The 12,667-nt window shown below is 36.1% G+C and overlaps 1 protein-coding gene across 1 annotated transcript in view; it reads left to right on the top strand.

Moving 5' to 3' along the window:
• LOC131694210 (patched domain-containing protein 3) overlaps window positions 1–12,667 on the top strand; it is a 256,312-nt gene that overhangs the window by 183,988 nt on the left and 59,657 nt on the right. The gene's annotated exons all lie outside the window — the stretch shown is intronic.

The following is a 12,667-nucleotide window of genomic DNA, read 5'->3' as shown; positions in this document are numbered from 1 at the left end:
TTGAAAACACCAAATCGCAATTGCGTTACTGCCGGGTAGTTGCATATGAGGTTCCGTGGTCGGATTTACAAAGATCACATGAAAACGACTCAGCGCGCTGAATAGTTGCCATATGATAATTGAGTTTGCAGTGGCAGGTTAAAGCCCTGGTCAGCATACCCCAGTGGAGTTTCGAAAAATGTAGGAGATTTTCCGAAGTCACTGGGCACGGTTGTTCTAGAAACGCCTTTGTTTGGCAACACGTTTGTAGATTTCTTCAATATTTGTGGTGGTCGGACGAAACCCAGGACCGCATTTTTCTCTTATCCAATTTGTCAAAATCGGCAGGGCGGACTCCAGACCAACGAAGTCAATCACTTCACCTACCCTGGCCAAATCGTCAGCCCATTCATTTCCAGTAATACCGGAATGTCCGGGCACCCAGGCAAGGTAGATAGTTCTTCGATTTGGGTTCAGCACGCGGTCACTAGTTTGTACCGTGGTTTATCTGAGCCAAGGGCCTTTATTGCAGTCTGACTATCGGAACATAAGTTTATAACTTTGCCGGACAAGCTCTATTGAAGTGCCAATTGTACTCCGCACATAATCGCACAGATTTTTGCTTGGCATGCAGTAAAGTATCTACCAAGCGAGTGAGATTGTTCCATGCTCATTTCACGACAGTAGATACCAGCACCAGCACGCTCCTCTTTCAGAAAATCGTCAGTGTAACAGGCCACTTGCGCTTGTTGTTTTCTCTCCATATAGCCAGGCAAGCATTCCTATCGAGAGGGGATTTTCACATGGAATGTCCTGTAAGGAAAACTATCATGTGAGTGTAATATCGATGGGAGCAAGAATTCCTTCATCCCATGTAACGATTTGTGGCAAAAGTCGTGTATGATTGGTAGCAAGATCAACATGATTATTGTTCCAAACATCAATAACCTGTAGCATGTGTGCACATTGTACAGGATAGTGCATTAGTATTTAGGGGCAGCCTCAAGAACCGCTGTCGGACTTGTAGTGAATGCGCCAATCAACGCCATGAGTTGGTTGAGAATGGTTGAGTTTTGACTGGATCGTCCCTACCTCCTTCTGCTGCAACTACACAAGGGCTTACAATCCAATAGTTGTGTTGGAGTTTTAGACCCCAAGCTTTCCCTAAAACTCATCTGCACTGCCCGAAGACCATGTACGCTTGTTTGACAATGAACGCAATGTGAGTAAAGCACTTTAGTTTGGAATCCAATATAACTAAAACGTACTCGACTTGATCCGCACATAGTAGATTAAAGAAGTGCAGGGGATATTCCCCGATTATTATTCGCTTCTTTGTAAAAAGATCAATTGAAGTTTTATTATTTTATTTGTTGAAGTTGTATTTATTTCCTGATAATTTAACTTGTCGACACAATTTTTGACAGCTCTTAATACTTGCTTGAGCTTGAGCTTGTGCGACCACCCCTGGCTGCTACTCCGTTATCGATCGGGACTAGCTGAAGTTGCACAGGGAATCACTAGATAATTGCTTGGGATTAGCGAAACATCTTTCAACGCCACCCTGAAGACAGCCGCATATCGTCAACTTCCGCATTTATGACTGTCTCAGTGATGAGCAAAGAATGCGGTTACCAAGCATTGCATTAATAAATCCCGAGATACATGCAGATACTCCATGGCCGTGAGTCGCCATTATTGACACCTTACACTCGCCAATTTTCATTTTATAGATGAAACCTTAATAAACATTTTGCAGAATAGCGCATATGTGTAAGACATTTTATTACCTCAAAAAAATAGTCAAACATTAGGTACTTTTTGCACAATTATATAAGAGGACCCCCTTAATTACACTCAATTAAGCAATAACCAAAATATGCGACGCACTAAGCGTTACTCCAAATTTGAAAATAATCGTTGTAGCGTTACAACCAATACTTGCTCAACTTTGGTAATAAATTATTCTTAAAATAGGGGAGACCGGGGCTAGTTGGCGGTGTTTTCAGTTTTCATTTTTTACCGCTTTGATTTTGGTAGATCTTGCAAAATAGAACACGTTGCATGAAAGGGTCGACTGTTGGTATTAAAACATTTGATACGTTGTCTTCATTTCTGGAGACAAAAATATGTGACGCGAAAAATTCGCCAACTTACCCCAGTCTCGGGGTAAGTTGGCGGTATGTATGGGGTAAGCTGGCGGACTGCCAGAACATAAGCAATCCAATGGAAATACAATTACATAAGTGGTCCATATGAAATGTGCCGATTGTCTTTTCAATAAAACTGTATAGTGTTCGACATTTTTCTTTATATTTCAGTCTCAATATTCCGTCATTTTGACTTCGACGCGTACTCCATATTCAAAAGCAAATTTTCGAAATTCTTCAGGCGATTGACTGAAATAATTGTCCCCTGCATTGGCATTGACACAAGAAAAAGTTTCTCTTACTTTGGAGTGAATTCTGGAAATAAAATTATATGATGACTATTTTTGCACTATAAATAGTACCGCCAACTTGCCCCGTGTGCGTTACCGCCAACTTACCCCAACCGCATATTTTATAAAAAAGGATTTAAAAAAACACTTTTGGGTATGAATAGGTATAATATCTATACGGATGATGAAAGCTCTTTTCACGCACTATCGAAAAATATAATCGTTCGGGGAATAGATTGAAAACCACCTTAAATAACACAAAATGTTTAAAATTAAGAAAATTTACTAAGTATGCTCAAAAACACAGTATCGCTCACAGTTTCTGCAAAACATGATGTTTCGCAACAAAAACACATTGGATAATGCGTTTCACATTACTAGAGGTACACAACGATAGACAGCGCTTTATGTCTAATAGAAACGTAGAAAAGGGGGTTCCGCCAACTAACCCCAACCGCCAACTAGCCCCGGGCTCCCCTACCTTTGTTAGGACTGATTATTTCTCCATAATAAATAAAATGTATTATAATTAAGAAACTCCGGTTCCGTAAAGCTACGGCAGCGAGCCGTGCCCAATAAACGAATTGAAAAAAAAAAAAAGCAACAACGACGGAACGTTGAGTGATCGTATTTGCGTATGTAGGATAAATGGTACAGGTCGGGAGAAAACATTCTTTCGTCCGGTTATTGGTATGTAGAGCTTCCACACAACCACCAACGATAACGGCCTAAGGTCGATAAATCTCGCCACAGCCATGGCTATCTGTGGCACCTAGTTTGCACGGTAGAATATGCGCAGAAGCACACTTCGGCACTGTTGACAAGCGCCATTTAGCACATTTCGATAAAACAAATTTTTAAAGTTAGAGATTAAATTTGAATTGATGCTTTTATCTAGTTTGTATTTATCTCTTAAATATTACGAGAACGGTACTCACACGTGTCATAAGTGTGAATTGACAACAAAACAACTTATAGGGGAACATGGGGAGACTTGATCAGGTTTTCAGCTAAAACTGCATAAATCTCTAAAAACCTTTCAATCCCTCAAAAGTTTTTGAGATATAATGTGCAAAGTAATTGTGCGTCTTCATGATGTTTTGCAGTATTTTTAATTTTATTTATGAAAAGTTACAAAAGTTTTTCTGTGATCGTTTTTTGACATTAAAAATGTCTTACTCCTGTCTGGGGCTAGGTGTCATTCAAAAATCTAAACTATCTCCCATGTAACGAAACCATGTAAGGTTTGCACACTTATAACTCCGATATTACTAGATGGATTTTAATCATTTATACACCAACCGATTCAGAAACACCTAACTTAAATATTGGTAATAATTTAATATATCCCCAATATAAGTAGACTTTTGGAAATTGATAAAATTAAAAAGTTCACGAAAAACGGGAAAATTACCATTCGTGAGGCAGATTTCTCAGACACAGCCGTCATTAGAGGGCACCTTAGTCGCTCAATCACACACGAAAAGTCATAAATAGAAGCGACGCATGTCCGTTTAAATCAGTTGTTGCTAATATCCCATATGAGCAACATCATCTCCGGGCAATGCAATAAGCGCTATCGATTTTCAGCAACGTTGGCATTTGCACACACTCGCACCTGACTAAACCATATACGGTTAGTTTATAAATAGAGGTGACGCGTACACGTTTGAATCAGTTTTTGTTCTGATGTCGAACGGGTAAGATCATGGCTGCAGCGTCTGGACGCTAAGCGGTAGACGCTATGCATTTTCGGCAGCGGTGGCCGTGTGCGGATTTTTCGGGTACTAGCACGGTGTCACAGAATGATTTACAGTGGGTGGGTGGGGTGGTTTGGATTTAATTCAGTACGGCAGAATGTGTGTTGCGTTGAAAAAAAAAATTATTTTTATGCATGCGTGTGCGTTATAACTTGTTAATCCATGTTTACGGCGCTTTGTAGCTGCGTAGGGTAAAGAGCCTATTGGCTTTCATATGTTTCATATTTCGGTTATATGTGTTTTATCAGTAAGGCATCTGACAACGTGCTTCTGTAGTTATTGCACTGTTAGCAGCGTAGTATTTTATATAGGTTTTTTTACGCGGTTTTTCTTGCGCGGTATTTTTTAACGCTGATTTTGAAATTTACGCGGTTTTCATTTACGCATTTTTTTAAATTTACGCGGTTTTCATTTTGCGCGGCCTGTATCCCCCGCGTAAAAAAACCTGTAATTGCATCGGAAACAATCACATTCCTAGCAGCACTTTTTGTTTCATAATTTCAAACACTTTTGTTTCGTACTGTACAAAACGGCAAATTTTAAAACAGAACTTACCGTCCCAGCAGCAGTTTAAGCGGGTGTTCTTTTTCGATTAAAATTCAAGCCATGTCTTAAGAGTATTTGTCCTGCCCTATGTATTTAAAACATAGTTCTAATCGCGTTTCAAAGTATACAACAAATAGAACATAAACAAATAAATTATGAAACAAACCGCTGTACTGAAGATATAATTATGTCAGTCCTATTACCACATAAAACACCTATATAACATAAAACGCTGCAGAATTGGTTTAATAATACAATGTTTACACTACAGAGTTATAACACGTTTTAATAATTAGCAACAAGAAAAATGTCACCAAGATAGCATAAAAACCCGTTTTAACCGGTAGTGCGAACGTTGTATAACAATGTAATTTATCAAATAATTTCATTTGTTCAACCACCAATCGATCAAGAAATACTTAACCTTAAGATTGTTTACTTAAGTTCATTAGTACATTATTGAAAATTTAAATGGAAAATGAAATTTCATATTTCATGGAGAATCTGTATATTTCCGTTGGCGGCGTGGGCTTCCTCATCACAGTTCTCAATATGGAACTTTTCTTTTGAATATATTTTCTGGACAGACCAGTCTATTTTTACTAGATGGATCAGCCAAATAATGCCAATCACCTAGTGAGATACTTGATTAATTGTAATAATAGGTTACCGTTAAATGACCTTCAATAAATTATGTTTTAATGGGGAGGGTATATAGCAAATTGTAACATATGAAAATAGGCGAGTGAGCAAGAGCGTGAGTCGATATGTGTGATAGATAAAATTCATTTGCACGCTCTTGAAAAAAGCTACATTTTTAATGTCACTGTGGTCGTGTCCTGTACACAACCCTTTAATTTTTTTTTGTCAAGTCTCCCCGTTGCGGGGAGACTTGACCAAGGCGTGGGGAGACTTGACCAAGATAATTTTGAAAAATCATAACAAAAAATAATGACATAAAACATACTGTCATTATTTTTTTCCACATTGTCCAGGTCCTTTGGTAGCAGTAGAATATATAAAATGGTTGCATTCGATAAATTTCGATTTTTTTAATGCATTTATTTTTAAGGATTAACTGTACTACTTGCATTGCGTGTTCACACGTCACGAAATCATTCCTACTGTTGCTAACTTTGTTTATTAATACAAAAATATAAAGACTTATGTTTGAGGTGGAATTGTTTTATGGCGTGATTAGCATTAACAGTAGATACCAAAGCATAATAAATATCAGGAATTTTGCATCTTTCTTCAGCTAATTGCCACTTGGTCAAGTCTCCCCATAAAATCTTGGTCAAGTCTCCCCAACATTAGTTATTGCGTTCATGCAAATTCTAGTAATAACTATTACAATGTTCCAATTTATGTAAAATCATTTCACTGCTTCACAAGGATTAAGATGGTATATTAGTGCATTAATAGTCATTAGTAGTCGAGAAGGTATGTCCATACAAAGTTTGATAAAAAAAAATTACATCATTTAATGCAAATTTATTAATCACATAATATTTTCTGTAAAGAAAGGATTTTTCATTCCAATTTTTTAAAATTATCTTAAGGGAGCGCAACAAGTATAAAAATATTTTTGAAAAATTTTTAAGAATCGAATAGAAGACGCCATAGCCAAAAATAAAATTTTGCGCTTGGTCGAGTCTCCCCATGTTCCCCTATTGTTATTTTCGGCTTAATTTGATTGCTCATTAAACCCGATCCTAACGTACGAGCGACAGACGGACATTTTCCATCATATCTCGTCTTCTTTCCGAAAAATAGTAATCGGTGGTAGTGCATTAAATTTTAAATTATTTTTTTTTTCGGACAGTATTATACATACAAACCTAAGACTACAAACTAAACTGAAAAATCTTTTTTCAACCTTTTCATTTTAGCCAAAAACTCTGTTTTGGAGCAATTCTTGTGGGATTGCAAAAGTTTTTAGAAATATTTTAGAATAGCTGAAACAATGTTGAGTTTCAACTACGAATAAATGCTATACAATCTAAACATTTCTTGGTATTCAGAACGAGGCCATCGACGTTTACGGGCTCATGGTAGCACACACGCTCGATACCAAGGCGTAAAACCAAACTCTGAGTAGCTAATCCTTTCGAATTCGAAGCTAGCAGCCACATGCGTATTGATTACCATATTTGAAAAAAAAACAGTAATTAGTTTCGGAAGCACAACTTGATAGCGGACCGATCAGTTGCCAGCAACCATATTTGTGTATGTGTTTCGTTGGAAGCACAAACAAGTTTTTTCACCATCGAACCCGAATTGAACGGTTCTTTTGCGTTCGACGATGTCTTCGCCGTCATCGTCACCGGTTAATCGGAATTTTGAAACCCTTTTTGGTCGGTAAATCAAACAGCTAAAGTACCTAACTGCATCGATGCGGTGGCAGAAAATTGAAGGCTATTAGTGCTGTTGGTGGCAGTGTTCTTTTTATGGTCATCAATTTCCGCTATTTTGTACGAGTTTTTGAACGGTTCTTAATCAGTTTGCAAACCAGTCGATGGTGGTAAGCTTGGTATACTTCGCAGGGTTACCGCAAAGATTTTGGGTCACGCCGCATCGTATGTGTCGGTGGCCATTCATTAAGTCTGACATGACATTTACATTCTCCTTCTATTACCAAGTATCGGTTAAAAAAATCATTACTGGTAATGCTGAGTGGAAAATTCGATTTTTTTTTAATTCTATCATAATCACTAGCAAACGCACTTATTTCCTTTGCATGGATCTAGCCGATAATTAATTGCAAGCAGTTATAAGAATAAAAAGAGAATAAATTCATTAATTTGAGATATACTGCCAACTATTGGTACTGTGCATTACTTATTTTACCTTATTTTTATTTACTTGACATTAAAATAGGCACTGCTTCTCGTTGTAAAATTGAACCTTCTGATTGACCAGATATTGTCGCCAATTCTTAGTGTACCGTATATATGTGGGGGTAGTGTAATAGTCCTATTGATAATATTTGAATTTTTCTCGTTCTAGTTTTAAAAATATGACAAATGACTTATGAGACCTGCGCCTTGGACTGGTGGTTCAAAGAGTATGTCACTGATCACATAAGGGGTCATCCATACACCACGTAAACAATTTAGGACAGGCAAGGGGTTACGAGCAGGGATGCCACATTGAAATCTGTGTTTTGGTCAAAAAAATCTTTTTACCATCTGTGATGACTGAAACAGGAAAAAATCTGTAAAAATCTGTGAGAAATTTTCCATAAATCTGTGAAAAATCACAATATTTTCAAAAATCTATGGAAATCTGTGAAATTTTCATCAAAATGCCAAAAATCTGTCATCTGTGAAAAAGAATCTGTGATCAAAAATTGTGCAAAAAATCTGTGACATTACAGAAAAATCTGTGGTTACGAGAAAGTCCACGCTTGCCAATATTCAAAAACGAAGGTTTTTTTTTGTCCACGTGGACTTTGCACTACATTTGTCTTATATAAGAAAATTAAGCATTTTTGTGTGGTCATTGGTGTGAGCGCTTACCCTCAATTTTTATTCAAAATTTTTAAATAGTCAGAGTACTTATAACAGTGTGCATGCATGTGTGAAAATTTAAATCATCGATGGCAACTATCATCAAAAAATGAAAGGAAACCAAGCGAAAATTGTTCCGAAAAAAAAATCTGTCTAAGTCACTTGATACCATAGTCCCACTAACTTTGGATTTGAAAGCTTGTGGTTGAAATTACGAGCCAATTCAAGAATCCATAGGTATTTTCTGTTATGATGATTTTTAAAACGTAAATATAAAAGATCACTGTCGTTCAAAATTGAGATATTTCCATGGAAATTTCACAAATGACTAAAGAAGTGTAAGACATTCTGTGGTTAAGATTTGGACGATATTAATTAAGTCCTTCTACATCAAAGTAGTCTAACATATTCGAAATTTTTTCTGAAAAACTATTTTCATGAAATCACCTGATTTTTTTAGTGAGTGTACATCGTATAACATATGAAAATAAAACAAAATAATTGTGTTGCTAAAAAAAAATTAAAATATCTCGAGAACAACTGCATTCAGAAAATTTTTGTTATCAGCATTTTGATTTTAAATAGCATTTACAATCATATTCAAAAATAAAATTGTATTTTTGACTGCACATAGTATGAATTATAAAAATATGACAAGTTGTTGTTAGAGAAAACTTTTTTTGAAAGCTTCCCCATGCTCCAAATACACTGAATAAGCTTCTTTTACGCCATAAAAACGATAAACATTAGATTGTTTGCATTTTGTGATGAGATAACGCGAATAACTTTAAAAAAGGGTAGGGGAAAGTGGTCGGTTGTCGGCACCCCTTTGTAGCTTTTGACCAGACCAGACATGGACATTCTGATAAATATTATTTGTGTGTTATATTAGCATGATCTTTTTGTGCCGATTGCTGAAGCAAACAGACTCGAAGATTCTGTTCTACACCCGAAATATTTTTTGAATAAGTGAAACTCTACTTAAAAGTTTTTTTTTGATGATTGGCTTAGTATTATAGAAAGAAGTAAATCGATCAAAAAAGTATGCGCATTGAATATTTACGATGTGAATTTATTCTATTTTGTGATTTAACATAGAATGGCACCGAAATTTTCGCCACAATTTTTTTTATCAGTATTCAAAAAGGTTATTAAATTCGGTTGTCGGCACCCAAACATGGTCGGTTGTCGGCACCCCATTTTTTGTGGCAAATGCTCTCAATAACCTAATCAATATGGGTATTTCGGAACGGGCTTTAAAAATAGATACCAGAAATCGATCTTTGGCACCATTCTGAAAACCAGAAAGGCGACTTCCGGTTTAGTGTTTTACATTTACATGAAGAAAGCTCACCTGGTCGTGTTTTCACCGCTAGGTAGTACTGTATATACCAGATTGTAACGACCATACAACTGGGGGGGGGAGGGGTAACCCAGTAGCCCCCCTCTCCCTTTGGCTGACTTCTATCTGATCTATCTTTAGCTTTGGTAAGAAAATGAACTGTCTGAAACTAACTCAAATGCAGTGAATTCGATCCGTCAGTGCATTAGTAGTGCGTAATATTCGCACTAGTTTTTCACATACACATATTATGGTTCTGATGAAGAATGATGTTCATAATGCCTTTGATGGTTGTTAAAAAGAATAAATTTCCTTTTCCCGTTGAATCTTGATGATTCATATTTTTCCATTTTTAATCAATTTTATTAGGGTGCCGACAACCGACCACATTTTTCAAAATGGTAAAAAATTAGCATTTTACTAAATTGTTAATATATTTTTTTTTAAATTGACAGAATAAATTAAATTCTTTCATAAGTTATTAGCTAAGGCCTCTAGCTTTTCATTGGTATGCATATTCTCATATATTGTTCAATTGGAGTAATGTTGTGAGCCAAAAACAAAAGTGTGCCGACAACCGAACACATTCCCCTATAATTACACGAATTTCACAATTCAATCACAGTTTTACCATTATACTGTTTAAAAGGTGGCCAAAAAATGAAACACGTTGTATCTCCTTTCTAAAAAAAACTAAAGAATGAGATTCATCTGTCAAAATTATTATTTTATCTGTCAAAATTATGGCGCTTCCACGAATATGTACGACAGTCAGAAAGTTTCACGATTTTCTGAGAAATAGAGGGAATCTAAATTACCCCCACGGTCTTAATAGTCCCGGGTTCCCCTAAGTTGAATATTATTGTTAGGAAAATTTTACAAATACACTAAAAATATTTTTCGTATTTAAAATGATAAGCATTTGACTGTTAATGGTTCGTGATGGAAAAACGCGAAATAACTTATGTAAAGGACACAATTTCACAAATTATTTGCCTGAAACTACATTCCAAATATCTCCAAAACGATTGCATTTTGGATTTTCGTTAAACACATTTTGATTAGGAATGGCATTTAGAATCATATTTTAAAATCAAATTATGCTTTTGCCTGTTAATTTGCATGAATTTAACTCTCAAAAAGGCAAGGGGTCTCAGGGGCCCGGCTACTTACAGTTCTCTAGTTTCAATGAACTTGTAAATTGAAAGACAAATGATCGTGCGATTCACTGATAAAACGACAAAAAAGAGGTTTTTGATTGCATTAGGACTTAAGAGCGATGGTTCTTGAAGTCAGAATGTTAACTTGCCTTTTAGAGGGTTAAAACAACATTTAGAAAAGCGTGGAATAGGGTCATATGAGCAAGCTTAGAGTTTACCGGCGACTTAACCCTTTGTCTGCTACCGTAGGAGTCCAGATCTTTTTGCATTAGAAATGCAAATCACCTGAGTCTACAGCAAGGGTTAAGTCGCCGGTAAACTTTAAGCTTGCTCATATGACTCTTTCCACGCTTTTCTAAACTTTCTCCCTTCAACTCCTTGCTCTACCTTGAGTACTATGGCTCTTAATATTGAAAAATATACTTCACCTTCCAGTCCCTTGCTAATTAAATGCCGTAACAACAGTTGACAGTTTACGTTCACTTGCTTATTTTTGAAGTTTTCATAATTAAGTGAGTTTCTCAGTAGACTTTGTCAAGCACGTGCGTCTTGACTATATCATGTTGCTACACTACTACTGGGTGACAAACAAACTTGTTATGACAGGTTTTATTCTTTCCATGCGTCGAGTACATAATACGTGTAACATCTTAGTGCTGCGAGAGCTCAATCCAAAAATTACATACCAAATTGTTTTTTTTTTTATATTTTTCTTTATTAAAAGGTAAGAAGAAAGATTTTTATATTGAAAATCATAACTATCAAACAACAAATCTATTCAAATTGACCTAATCCGAAGATTATAAGCTCATTATCAAAAACTGAAAAAGAACTACATATTTTATGAGTCTATCGTAGAGAAATGGGTCGAAAAATAATTATAAATAATAACAATAAATGAAGAAATCCATAGCTGTTGAAATATTACATTAATATTGTAGGGTTAACTTAAACTTTTGACTGGTAGTGTAGTTATATTGTCCAGTCAACCTGTAAAAAGCATATATTGTTTGCTTCGCGTTTTAAATTATTTGATCAACTAGATTGAGTTAAAAAAGTCAATGCATTCCACCACGCCTGAAGAAATCAAATTGTGCTAACACGTGCTGAAATTTTCCTATGCATTCTGAAATTAGGTTAGGAGTTCTTCAAAATCAACAGCATCACGATTATTATGCATTTATCGGAAACTGCCAAAAAGAAAATTCCATTAACGTATCTTTAATTCGCTGATTGCAAAAATATAAACAACATATGCACATCTACTCCTTGCCCCTCACAACCACCGAACGAAACGCAACTTAAGAAGAAAGGCCTCCTTCCCCCCAATTGGACAATATAGAAAACGAAACTGAAACTGAATGAAACGAAAACTTACGTAATTTTGCATATATACATTCATGTACGTAGCTATGTCTGAGCATAAGAGCTCGGCCGGTTTGGCTAAACCAAACATTGCTGCCGAAGTAAATAGCAGATCATAAAGCACACACTGACTCGGTGGCTGTAAAGGAAAATCGGAATTTCTCAATGACAAGCAACAAAACCACTATTTACACTCAATTGCACGTGCGTTTACCCCCCTCGCGCCCGTCCAGTATACCGACGCAGAAATCGCATGTTCCGCCTTGAATGGTTTCGTGGGCGATTTGCTAAAATTATTATGCTTTTATGGTGAGAAATTGCACTCCAGTTGCCAATTTCAAGGCGGTTGAAGGTGAATGAAATAAGTGAACAAAAAGATGGGAGTTTAATAAGTATTTTCCACATGTCTCCGATTTGCAGTGTGCAAATTTGTTTCAAATTCTCACTGTTGTTGTTTAGCAATTTTTGATTGAAACATTGTCTTTTAATGAACTTTGCTGTCATTTCTGTTAATTAGATTTATCCTCATGGACAGAAACATAACAAAAAATTACGTTATGATT

The sequence above is a fragment of the Topomyia yanbarensis genome, chromosome 3 (genome assembly GCF_030247195.1).
Source record: "Topomyia yanbarensis strain Yona2022 chromosome 3, ASM3024719v1, whole genome shotgun sequence".
Taxonomy (NCBI): Eukaryota; Metazoa; Arthropoda; class Insecta; order Diptera; family Culicidae; genus Topomyia; species Topomyia yanbarensis.
This window is presented reverse-complemented; position numbering and strand designations above follow the sequence as displayed.